At 45.4% G+C, this 12,234-nt stretch overlaps 1 protein-coding gene across 2 annotated transcripts in view; it reads right to left on the minus strand.

Moving 5' to 3' along the window:
- CRACR2B (calcium release activated channel regulator 2B) overlaps positions 1–11,536 on the minus strand; it is a 182,451-nt gene extending 170,915 nt beyond the window's left edge. Inside the window, exon 1 of one of the 2 annotated variants that reach the window (XM_063944771.1) lies at positions 11,433–11,536. The gene's annotated coding sequence lies outside the window, so the exon portion shown is untranslated. The other variant, XM_063944770.1, reaches the window with a different exon arrangement.
- Positions 11,537–12,234: the final 698 nt, after the last annotated feature.

A 12,234-nucleotide genomic window follows, 5' to 3' on the forward strand; every position in this document is an offset into this window, starting at 1 on the left:
TCAATTCAGAATCTCAACACCATAATATTGACATGTTCAGGATGTCGATATTTGAAATGTCAATATTCACAATGCCGACCATTTCCTTATGGCGACATTATGAATGTCAGACATATTTTGACCAAACATGTTGACCGCTGAAATTACAGTGTCTTCATTTTGAATGGCGACAATCCGACTCCGGGGGCGATTCCGACCTGATCGCTAGCAGGCTACTTTTAGCACTACTGCGATCAGGTAGTTACCACCTACAGGGGAGGGGGGATTCACTGAACAGGGTTGCGAACAGCTGTGCAGAGATCTGCACAATCTGCACCAAGCCAGAGCATCCACAAATCTGCACATGCTTTAGCACGCAAGTGATCGCAGATGTCAGAGACCCTCCCGCCATGCGGCCATGACACGTCTGCGTTTTGTCACCACTAAATGCCATGTTACTACCCCACTACTACTACTCCTCACTTCCTGCCAATGTGCGATTGCATCACTTTAAAACTGCGACCACACCGCTATCACAATGCAGCTGTGACGCATGTGCAACACGTACGCAGTGCATGCACAGTTTTTCAATAATCATCCAAACTGCAAAATCTTTAAACTGCAATCCATGTTGAATTAGGCCCAGAATACTCAAAAAACCAGACCGTCAAGTTCATAAATGGGTAACTTGCCCTATTCACTATAGCTAGTTTAAGACTATAATCATGCACTTAATGCTTAAACAGCTTCTTGTCAGTCAACTTGAGTAGACGAGATAGACCTGTTTTAATTTACTTACCAACTGCGCTTCATTATCCCCTTGTTCTACTTTATGTAAAAAAAATGTATCAGTATATTGTATCTTAGATCGCTATGATCTGCCATACTGCTGCCTATGTGTGAGAATGAGTCAACAGAAGAGGTGACGGTATAAGTGTGTGTTTTGCGCTAGGGATGGCTATATGGACGGAATGCAGTCAATTTACCTACAATTAAAATCCTTACAACCATTGACCAATGGTCAAAATCCCGACAAGGTCAAAATCCCTACATTTAAAATACAGACAAGGTCAAAATACCAACATTCAAATTGTCGACGGGTCAAAAAGTCGACATGGGTTTTTCATTGAAAGTGACTTGTTCATATTTTACCATCGCAGCGGACGTGGATGGAGAATATAATAGTGTGCCGAGTGCAGCGAGGCACCGTGCCCTAAGCATGGCGAGCACAGCGAGCCATGCGAGGGGACTCGGTACACTCATACGGTGTCCATGTCGACCTACACACCAAAAAATAAATAAAAAATGAAAAACGCGGGTCGACTTTACCTGCCGACATTTAAATGTCGGTATTTCGACCATGTCAGTATTTTGACCGTCGGGATTTTGATTGTAGGTATTTCATACTAAACCCATATGGATTTGTACCATATGATAGATTTACCTTTCATTTACAATTGAAACACTGACAAATTGTGTGCATACACTCACAAACTAGAGAAAGTGTGTTTGTGCGATTGCAGTTAATATACCGGCTGTCAGGATACAGACGCCGGAATCCCAACATCCGTCCACATTTCCCACTTGGCTGGTCCATGCCACCAACTAAGTGGGAACAGAACACCGGGCCTGAAGCGTGGCGAGCGCAGTGAGCCCGCAAGGGGACTTGTGGCCTTGCTGCCGGTATTCCAGCATCCCGTCTGCCAGTATTCACTATACAACCATGTTAAATGAATCTTCTCTGGTCATTGGTAGCAGAATAGGACATAAAACCTTACAATCTAGAGGAAAAGGGCAGTGCTGAGAAAGTAGGAGACATGTAGGTTGGAATCACAGCTGGGAATACAGATAGGGAGTAGTACAGAAAGGAAGCAGCTATCTTGAAGAGGTGAGGTATGAGATTGGATGGCGCACCATTTAAGATTAGTACGAGTGATAAGAATATCAATCATTGTTAAATCTGCCCCTAAATGCTAGCCGGTCATGTATATTTGTACTTAATAATTGTATTATACTCCTATGTCACAGTCACAAGACATAGGTGTGATCACTGAGTGAGTGTTTACATAATCTCCATCCTGCATCTGGGAAGTCTGTTGTAATTGGGTTGTAAATACCTTGTACTGTATGTGAGATTTACTGATAATTGCATTCTGTCCCCATGATCAGGGCATACATATTGCTATGCAATCACAGGACACCAGTCACACACACACACATAATCCTCCCTGCACTGTTTACATTGGCATCACAAACCCCTGATACTCATTTACCTAAAGGGAGGAAGAATCGTGATTTCAAACTTATTTTCCTACATTTGCATGCGTTTTACAGAAGCCACCGACTAGCAGCCAGGTCAGCTGAACAGTGTTACCCATTACCACTTGCCAGCTGTAACCTGTCCAGTATGTCACTGGGTGTATGGGAGTGTGTGATCAGGGTGACTTTTAAGGTATGTAATAATTTACAGGAAGGGGTGTGTTGTCCCTAATATCTCACAGATTATACACATTGTATACAGAATATACAGTTATATAGTTTATACATACATATACCAATAAACTCCAGTGAACAATAAATGATTAAGTCATTTATATTGTAAAACTGCAGTTTATTACGGAAATTAAAGGTTACCTCACACTTCCATGACCTATATAAAGCACCAGCTCACTTCATATGGTCCTGGGATGCTTTGGCAAGGACTAATAGTCTTAAAACAGAAGAAGGAGCATTGTCATATATTCACCATATTATTTTCCTCATTATGGTTAAAGGAGACTCACTGCACAGTGCTGCATGTTACCTGTGGGAGCTGCATTTACACCTATTATTCCACAGAATTACAAATTGCAGCATGTTAAATGCCCATGATCTAATGAGGATAATTATGCCCTTGTTTATCAATGAGTGATAAATTTCACTATGATAAATTGCACCAGCCAATCCGCTCCTCAATTAAATCCCCTTTTTTCCCCATGTCAAAAAACGCGATTCACACGCGGAAAACCACTAATTCCGCGTAAGCAGTGCCCCCTCCCCCGCAAACGCAACCCGATTTTGGGGGGTTTTACGCTGACCTTTCTCGCAGCTCCATGAGCTGCAAGGTTCTGCAAGGGGGAAACCTCGCTAATCTAATAAATCAAGTGTGGCAATTAGTGGCATGTTTAATTGAATTCCCCCCTTTGTTTTCAATGCATGGAACCTCCCGACGAGGGACCCACTGACTGGCATTAACGACAGGTAGTAACTGGGTGCAGAATGTGTGGTGCAGGGCCATGTGTGCATTATAAAGATGACTAGGCCTATATGGGGTGGTCTTCAGTATGCCGATTGTCAAGATCCCGGCGCACAGTATACCGGCACCGGAATCCCAACAGCCGGCATACTTACACCTTTTCTCCCTCGTCGGGGTCCACGACCCCCTGGAGGGAGAATAAAATAGCTTGGTGCGCGTAGCGCGCCACCGTGCCCGCAAGGGGCTCATGTGCGATCATTTGGTGCCCCTCCGTGTGCTTTAACTTACACACTTAGGGAGATTATTTGCTAAAGAAAAGTGTGGGTTTTTAGATGTGCAGATGCTCACAGCAACCAATCACATTCTAGCTATATTTGCTAGAAGGTGCTAGATAAATGATAAGTAGCATCTGATTGGTTGCTATAAGCAACAACTCCACTTTTAAAAGCCCACACTAGTAACTATGGGCCAAATTCGGAGTTGATTGCAGCAGCACATTTGTTTGCAGTTGGGCTAAACCATGTGCACTGCAGGGGGGGGGGGGGGGGGCAGATAACATGTGCAGAGCGATTGGGGGGTGTTCAAACTGAAATCTAAAAATTGCAGTGTACAAATAAAGCAGCCAGTATTTACCCTGCACAGAAACAGAATAACGCCCAAATCGAACTCTCTTTGCGGGCGGGATGTACTAAAGGAAAAATGTGGTAAAACCCCCGAAAACGGGGGTTTTACCGCATTTTCAAATGTACTAAGACCGTACCGCCGTGTTTTCGCAGTCCAGGGTATCGCCATCTCTGGATGGCGATACCCTATAGAAGCCTATGGGCTTGTTATCGCCAACCTCCGCAACCCACCGCAGACCCCAACCCCCCTCCCCGCCAGCTTACCTTCCTCCAGGCAACCCTTGTACCGGAAGGCAGTCTCCTCCTCCCCCTAGCAACGCAGCCGGAGGTCCTTCCGGCTGCAGGGGGGGGGGGGGGGGGGGGGGGGGGGGGAGGGGGCGCAGGGGGCAGCCTGCTGCTGCTTCCCGGCGTCTAGGCAGTGTGAAGATCCCGGGGAGGTGACGGAAACCCCCCCCGCAGACCACCTCACAGGTATCGCAGGGGGCCTCCGTCACCGCATTGCGATATTGATCGCATGTTAGTACGTATGCGATCAACATCGCTGCGATAAGCGGCGATGTATCTTAATACATCCCGCCCTGCAAATGTTATATCTGCCCCGCCTGCAGTGCACATGGTTTTGCCCAACTGCTAACAAATTTGCTGCTGCAATCAACTCTGAATTACCCCTTATACCACTTACTCTCTTCTTTCTGTCTCCGCAAACTAGAAGTGTGGTTAGGATTACAGCAAACCTACAACAGACTCCAAACTCTGATCATTTTAGAACCACCACTATGGTTTAATAAAAACTTTCCACTATACCAACACTTGGTTTAATCTAATGTAGTGTTTTCCAACTCCAGGGCTCAGGGACTGCATGTTTTCCATATGTGCATGCTGGACCATACTTACCGACACTCCCGCATTCTGCGGGAGGCTCCCGTTTTCTCGCCCAGTGTCCCGCTACCCCGGAAAGCCCTCACAATCCCCCGGAATCCACCCAGCCATGTCTGAAAACCTGACTGAGCATTGGCGACTCTGGGCGCGACAGGGGCGGAGCTTGATGCCCGACCATGCAGTAAGGCAGTGTAACCGCGGCATCAGCAGCGGATCACCGGCGGCATCAGCAGATGATCACTCCCCCTGCCCGCCCATCGGGACTGGAGCAGCCGTTAGTTGGTAGTGATGGGGGATCTGGTGTGTCACGGAGCGCTCTAGTGGAAAGAGTGAGGCACCTGGGAGTCCGGAGGAGAGGCAGGAGAAGAGGTAGGAGTGTCTGTATGTGTGTGTGTGACCTATGTGCGTAGTCTGCCACCACTGTGTGTGTGTGTGTGTACTGTACTCTGCCATCACTGACCACTGTGCTGTGTGTGTGTATAGTCTGCCACCATTGACCCATGTATGTATGTGTAGTCTGCCACCACTGACCACTGTGTGTGTGTGTGTGTGTGTGTGTGTATGTGTGTGTGTGTCTGTGTAGTCTGCCACCACTGACATCTGTATGTATGTGTGTTTAGTCTGCCACCACTGGTGGGTGGGTGGGTGTGTGTGTGTGTATGTGTTTTACTTTGAGACTTTTTTTTTTTTTACATATTTATATTTATAGAATTTGGCTGGACAATATGTTAATGAATTAATATTGGTAAATAGGTACCAGAGCAATAACTGGAGGTTGTGCCAGCATCGCCGACACACAGCAAATATGCAGTGATGGCACAGAACCACCAGCAGCACCCACACAGCCATGCTGCCACCGCCGCAATAGCCTGGCTACTTGTTACATAGGTAGCCGGGCAGTGCTGCAGCTTCCCGTTCTTCCCAGCTTGTCCGCAGGGTCTGAAGAACACACAGCCACGTGTAAAAGGGCCAGCTGGTGGAAGCTGCTTCTCCAGAGCCAAACATAAATATAACACACACACGCATAAAAGGGGCTCTACCTGGCATAATGTGTAAAAGGGTCTCTGCCTGGCATAATATGTAAAGGGAGGCTCAACCTGGAGTAATGCGTAAAAGGGGCTCTACCTGGAATATTGTGTTAAAGGGGCTTTACCTGGCATGTGTGTATAAGCGGACACTGTCCCATCCATAATGGGTGCAGTATGTGTGCTGTACATGGGCCCGAGTCAAGAAGGGGCACACGCTGCACCAACTGTTTGAATACTTACCCCTCCGGAGTCCCGCGCCGAAGTCAGCAGCGCTACAGAATCACTGTGAAAAGGGTGCAGCAGCCATTTTCCTGGTGATCTGCGCATGCGCAGTAGAGTCTGAGCCCTCTAGTGCTCAGACTCTCCAGCGCTGCCGGCAGAGAGGAGGGAGCCCGAACGGAGGAGCACACGGGCCTCCTCTTCTCTTAAAGCGCCCCTGCCCTGTTTGTGTATATGTAGGCTAGCAATAACTCCTGTGTGTGTAGAGTGGCATTAACACCTGTGTGCCACTGCAGGACAGCCACCTGCAGTAGGCACGTCCATAGGTGGAGCTAGACATGCCCTTAAGGCGGAGCATGACATGCCTCACTCAGCAGTGTGCCGCAAGAACTCCCATACCGTATAGAATCTCCCTGAAACTGGTTTCCAAAAGTAGGCAAGTATGTGCTGGACACTGGCTTTATTACATGTAATACGTTTGTGTGCTGGAAGATCTTAAAGTGTTTCTTGAAATCTGCTTCACTGCCAAAGTGCAACAGGATGGTGCAAAACGAGTCCTGTTAAATATATACAAAAACATCTCAGAACAGGATCAAAGTTATGCAAAACTAGGCTCAACTGTGTACCTGCCCCATACACTCTAGAGCAGGGCTGGCCAAACCAGTCCTCGAGATCTACCAACAGTTCACATTTTCCAGACCACCTAGCTGGTGCACAGGTGTAGTCATACTAATTAAGATTTGCTGCATTCATTCCTAACTGACAATTCTACAGATCTCCAGGCCTGGAAAACATGAACTGTTGGTAGATCTCGAGGACCGGTTTGGCCAGCCCTGCTCTAGAGCGACCACATGTCGGAGGCGATCGCAGGCGATCACCCCGGCAGCCTTTCGGGGGGGGCAGGATCGGCCAAGATACATCGTATGCTGCCCTTATGCATACGATATATCTTGGGCGATCCCAGTCATGCCCCCAGGTCGGACCTGACTGAATGTGCAGCACATTCAGTCTGGAGGATCCGATCCGATGTTCACGGGAACGCGCATCGGATTGGATCAGAAATCTCAAAAATGCCCGATTTCATCCAATATATCGGGCCGAATGCCCAAAATCGGGCATTATCGCTCTAGTGTATGGGGCCCTTTAGATGCCAGAATTCTGCTTCTCAAGCCCATGAGATTTGGTGGAATCCTGGATGGACAGCGCTACCATAAACCATTTCACACTGCAAAAATGGCCGCTACATTGTAAACTACAAATCATTTTGTTGTATAATGAACTGAAATTAACAGGATAAATGGGGATATGTTCTTTTAATTTGAGTTTAAATTAGAAAAGATAAGTCAGGAGTCGCCATATAGCACAGTGGGGGGTGTCGTATGATCCTAATTCTTACCATTAACAACAGTTAATGGGGAATGAAAAGATTAAACACTAGGGCCATTAATCAGCTTTACATGTCATGAGGTTTTATAACCCAGCAGTCAATGTTCTTGTCCACTCAAGAACATCTAGTCTGTTGACTGAATGTTGTAATCATTTGTTAACTGTATGTTGCCAGCAGTTTGTGCAGCTACCATACAATATATTGCGCATCTGACAACCGGACGCATAGAGAACCAGATTTAATTTGATGCAATGTACGGCTGTGCACATAGGTCACCAAGTGAAGGGAGCCTCACCTAGCACCCACTTCATTAAATTACCCAGCAGCTACCATTGTTCCGCTCCATTCTTTATCAATATCTTTTTGTCAACACCAGTTTTTCAGGGAGGTGGTGGCCCATGGATATTTGCAAGGGGACTCTTTGCGCTCGCCCCGCTGCCAGTCGGGATACCGTTGTCGGTAAACTGACAGCCGGCACTCCGGCCCCACTGTAATTCATAGTGCTCCTGAGCCTCCATATGTCTCAAGCTCCGAAGCTTGTAGCCAATGCCTTCTAAAGAGCCTATGGGCTTCTTTACGCAGAATTCCCCTGAGAGAGATCTGAAGAACCTGACTAAACGGAACGTAATGATTACTAATACTGTAGCTCCTGGAAGCGATAACTGTTTTGTGCAACAAGGAAATCCGGATTCAAAGGAGTATGATAAAAAGAAAAAAATCATATGTTCAAGTAAAATGGATTTGGTTGGTCTCTGCCAAATAAATACCTGAACGAGTGCTCTTCTGGTTACACAGTACTTGAAGATAATAGTGCTAAAATGTGTTGAATAATTAATAAATAAATAAATAAAATAAATAGGCAGGAATTGTTACAGAAAAGATGTTCTCTGTAAATAGAGGATTAACTTCAAGCATCACAGCAACGCGGCACCCCAGGCAGAAATACCAACGTGTATCCGCCTACACCTGACGTATCATCGTTACACAGTGACAAAACACTCTATGCACAAAATATTTAAAGAGTGGTCACTATATATAGCTTAAATACATGCAAGCGGTCTGTTTTGTTTCGCACCCTGGCAACAGCAGAACAATAGGAGGAATTCCCACCTAACTCCCTGCAAGAGGAAGTGTATCTGTGACCCTAAATCAGGGCGCCCACAGCACCTGGCCATTTTATCATTCCCTACTTCTGGCCCTGGGCGGGATGTACTAATGTACATCGCCGCCCTGCGCCACGATGCTGATCGCATATGTACTAACATATGCGATAAGCATTGCGGAGGACAGCTCTTCCGATAAGAGCTGTCCTCCGCGATGCGCAGCCTGACTTCCGGGATTCGGCCCCAGGAGTCAGTCTGCGCATGCGCGGGGTGACCGCAGGGCATGCTGGGAGGGATCCGATCGGATCCCTCACACAGCGCCGCAGAGAGAAGCCCATAGGCTTCTATGGACTATCGCCAGCTAAAGCTGGCGAACCCCGCCGCGGCGCTGACCTGCCGGACGGGGCTTAGTACATCAGGAAAATGCGGTAAACAGGGGGTTTACCGCATTTTCTGCTTAGTACATCCGGCTCCCTGTATCTAAGAGACTAATACCCCTTTTCCACTAGCTCTAAAAACACGGGTAAATGCGGGGGGGCGCGCATTTCCCGTGTTTTTTTTCTAGTGGAAACGGCCCTCCCTGCAAATTCCCGGATCAAGTGATCCGGGAATCCTACCCGGGTAGCTTGCCGGGTTGAACACGTGTTCAACCCGGTAAGCTGTGTAGTGTAAACGGAAGCTGTGTCTATGAGACACGGCTCCCGTTCACAGTGTATGGAAGGGCGGCGCTGGGAGATCATGTGATCTCCCAGCGCCGCCCCTGCTGCGTTAGCAGCAGCATCACCAACCTGGCAATATGCCGGGTTGGTGAGCTAGTGTAGAAGGGGGCTTTACCACGGGTTGCAGCCGTGTAAGGCTCCCGGCCGTGACCCGTGCTAGCAAGTGGAAAAAGGGGTAGTATACAATTTGGAAGCCAGTGCCCTTTGTCCTTTCTTTAAACTACCCCAAGGACAATATATGGTGTCCAAATTTATGACTGTCGTAGATACGAACAGTCTGTATGTAGCGTACTGTCATTTATATCCTGCGTGTAGATCACTCAGCACACTAAAATGTTGAGGTTTTAAATTAGGGTGATGAGGTCATGTTTCTGTCTCACCTTGTTTATCACTCAGCAAAATAAAGTTTACATAACAAATGCATTTAGGACAGAACATTTATTACGCATTTACAAAAAAAAAAAAAACAATAAAAACAGCTTAGTTAAGACCATTCTAAACCTTGAATGGGTAAGAGAATTCTAAATATTTAGAGAATAACTGCAGATCACACAGACAGATAAAGGAAAAACTCAAAGGGGGTATTTATCAAAGCTTGGAGAGAGACCAAATTGTGAGAACCAATCAGCTCCTGTCATTTTTCGAACACAGCCTGTAAAATGTAAAGTAGAAGCTGATTGGCTAGTACGTTATCTCTCTCCGAGCTTTGATAAATACCCCCTAAATATGAAATGGAAATAAAATACACTGTATGTATGAAATAGATGTGATTTATGTTATAGCTAATAACAGATACACAGGTATGTTGTAGACTGAGCAATAGGAGGGGTTTGATTTGTGTTATATATATATATATATATATATATATATATATATATATATATATATATATATTTTTTATTATTTTATAGGTATTAATAGATCTGAAATAAAGTGAGAGAAGCTATGTAACAGATATGGAAAATCTACATACTGTAGGTGTGAAATAGACTGATCAATTGATGGATCTGTTTAATTAATAGATTGGAAAATAAAATAGATATGTGATTAGCGGACATATAAATGTGAAATAAACGTATAATATTTGATAAATGTGATTGATATATGTGAAATACATGTGATTGATATGTTACTGACTGTTTAGCAAATAAATATGAGAGACCGATAACTGACTGACTTATTCATAAATATGAAACACAAAGATTAGAAATAGACAGATATGTTATTGATGTGATAGGCAGGTACACAGGTCAATCAATACATATTTATGTTTGGTAGAAATATAATTTATTGATACATCTGAAATAAATGTGATACGTAGTTACAAAATTTTTACAGATAGTTACGCATACATGATGATGAGTTACAGCTGTATGTGGGTACATACTAGGCAATGTGCTCGGTGAGCGACATTGCCTAGTGTGTCCCCCTCTCAGGCTGGGCTGCCGGCGTGGGCATACACACTGTGCGATATCACACAGTGACATCACGCCACGGCCGGCCAGAGCATGTAGCTTAGGACAATGAGTCCAAATTGAGTTGCATGGACGGCCATGGTAACAACCCGCGGGGCCGCGCACTGCTTGTCATTTACAGCGTACACACTAGCCGATTATGTTGCTGAGGAAGGGTCAAAACGAGCGACGTCATTTACTATATTGACTAGTGTATACGGGCCTTAACTCACAAGTGATAGAATCAGAGGTATATATTTACTAAAGGTTCTAAAAATGAAAAAGTGGTGATGTTGCCCATAGCAACCAATCATATTCTGTCTAGATTTTCTAGGATGCAATAGAAAAATTAGACAGAATCTGATTTGTTGCTATGGGCAACAGCACCACTTTTAATTTTCAGTAAATTTACCCCAAAGCATGCAGTCACTGTCTGTTGCAGTATGCAGGTCAAAATATTCAAAATCTTCACATCATTGAAGTGGACACCGTCAACATTGTCAGAATTTTGGACATGTATGCCAAACCCATAAAACCCTGAAATGAATACCTACCATTATAATATTATCCAAATGTAAAACTCATTCAAGCTGCAAAATGAGTTTAATACAGAGGACACTGTAAAACAACGTTGCTGGCAGATAAGCAAGCAGGACAGTGAGCTGTAAGCACTTCGCGAAGTGTGGGACTAATGAGACATACCTGCTTCCTTCCGTGTAAGATGGATACAGACCCCAAGCACTTACTGATCCCCCATTGCAGTGAGAGCACCCGGCACAGACAGGGAAAGGCACGGGGCTGCTTACCTGTGAGTGCACCTGCTGCTGCTGCTGCTGCTGCTGTTATTGCAGGAGGCTCACCCGGATCCTGCAAGTGCAGCACATAGGGGGCGTGTTCTCATGCCCGTCCCACCTGATCTTTCCTTCAGGGAGTTTGTAACGTTCTCTTATTAACCCACGCTGTGCCAGATGCATCTGTACAGATAAGTGCGACTAGTTTTGTTTAACTCTTTGAAATCAACATATATTTGCATTAACCCACATGAAACTTGGTTCTTGGCTCTTCATTAGGCAGCATTTTTGTTGCAATTTCCTTATCTTAAAATGTATGTGATAAAGTACTCCACTCTGATGAATTATAGATCATTTGTGCAACTGTGCCTCGTGTTCTGCACAGTACAATCATATAGGTGCACATTCACACCTGCACCTAGGAGAAAAGGGGCGTGGTTTTGTTGGAGTGGGCGTGGTTTCGCATAAAGGGGCGTGGCATTGCAGGAAAAGACTACCTTATACCCCAGTTTTGCAACCTGCACGCCCATACGTTGGCCACCACAGGAAAGAAAAATAATCCTGATTCATGCCCCTTACATTATTTGTCATTTTTCCTCCTTATAGTAATGCCCAGTATACATTATGCCACATACTGCAATGGCCCTTAGACATTATTCCACGCACAATAATGCACATGACACAATATGCACACACTGTAATGCCCCAGACACATTATGCAACACACCGTATTGCCTGTGACACATTATGACAGGAATCGCAATGCCCGTTATACATTATGCTACACACTGCAATGCCCCTGATACATTATAGCACA

This window comes from Pseudophryne corroboree, chromosome 11 (genome assembly GCF_028390025.1).
Source record: "Pseudophryne corroboree isolate aPseCor3 chromosome 11, aPseCor3.hap2, whole genome shotgun sequence".
NCBI lineage: Eukaryota > Metazoa > Chordata > Amphibia > Anura > Myobatrachidae > Pseudophryne > Pseudophryne corroboree.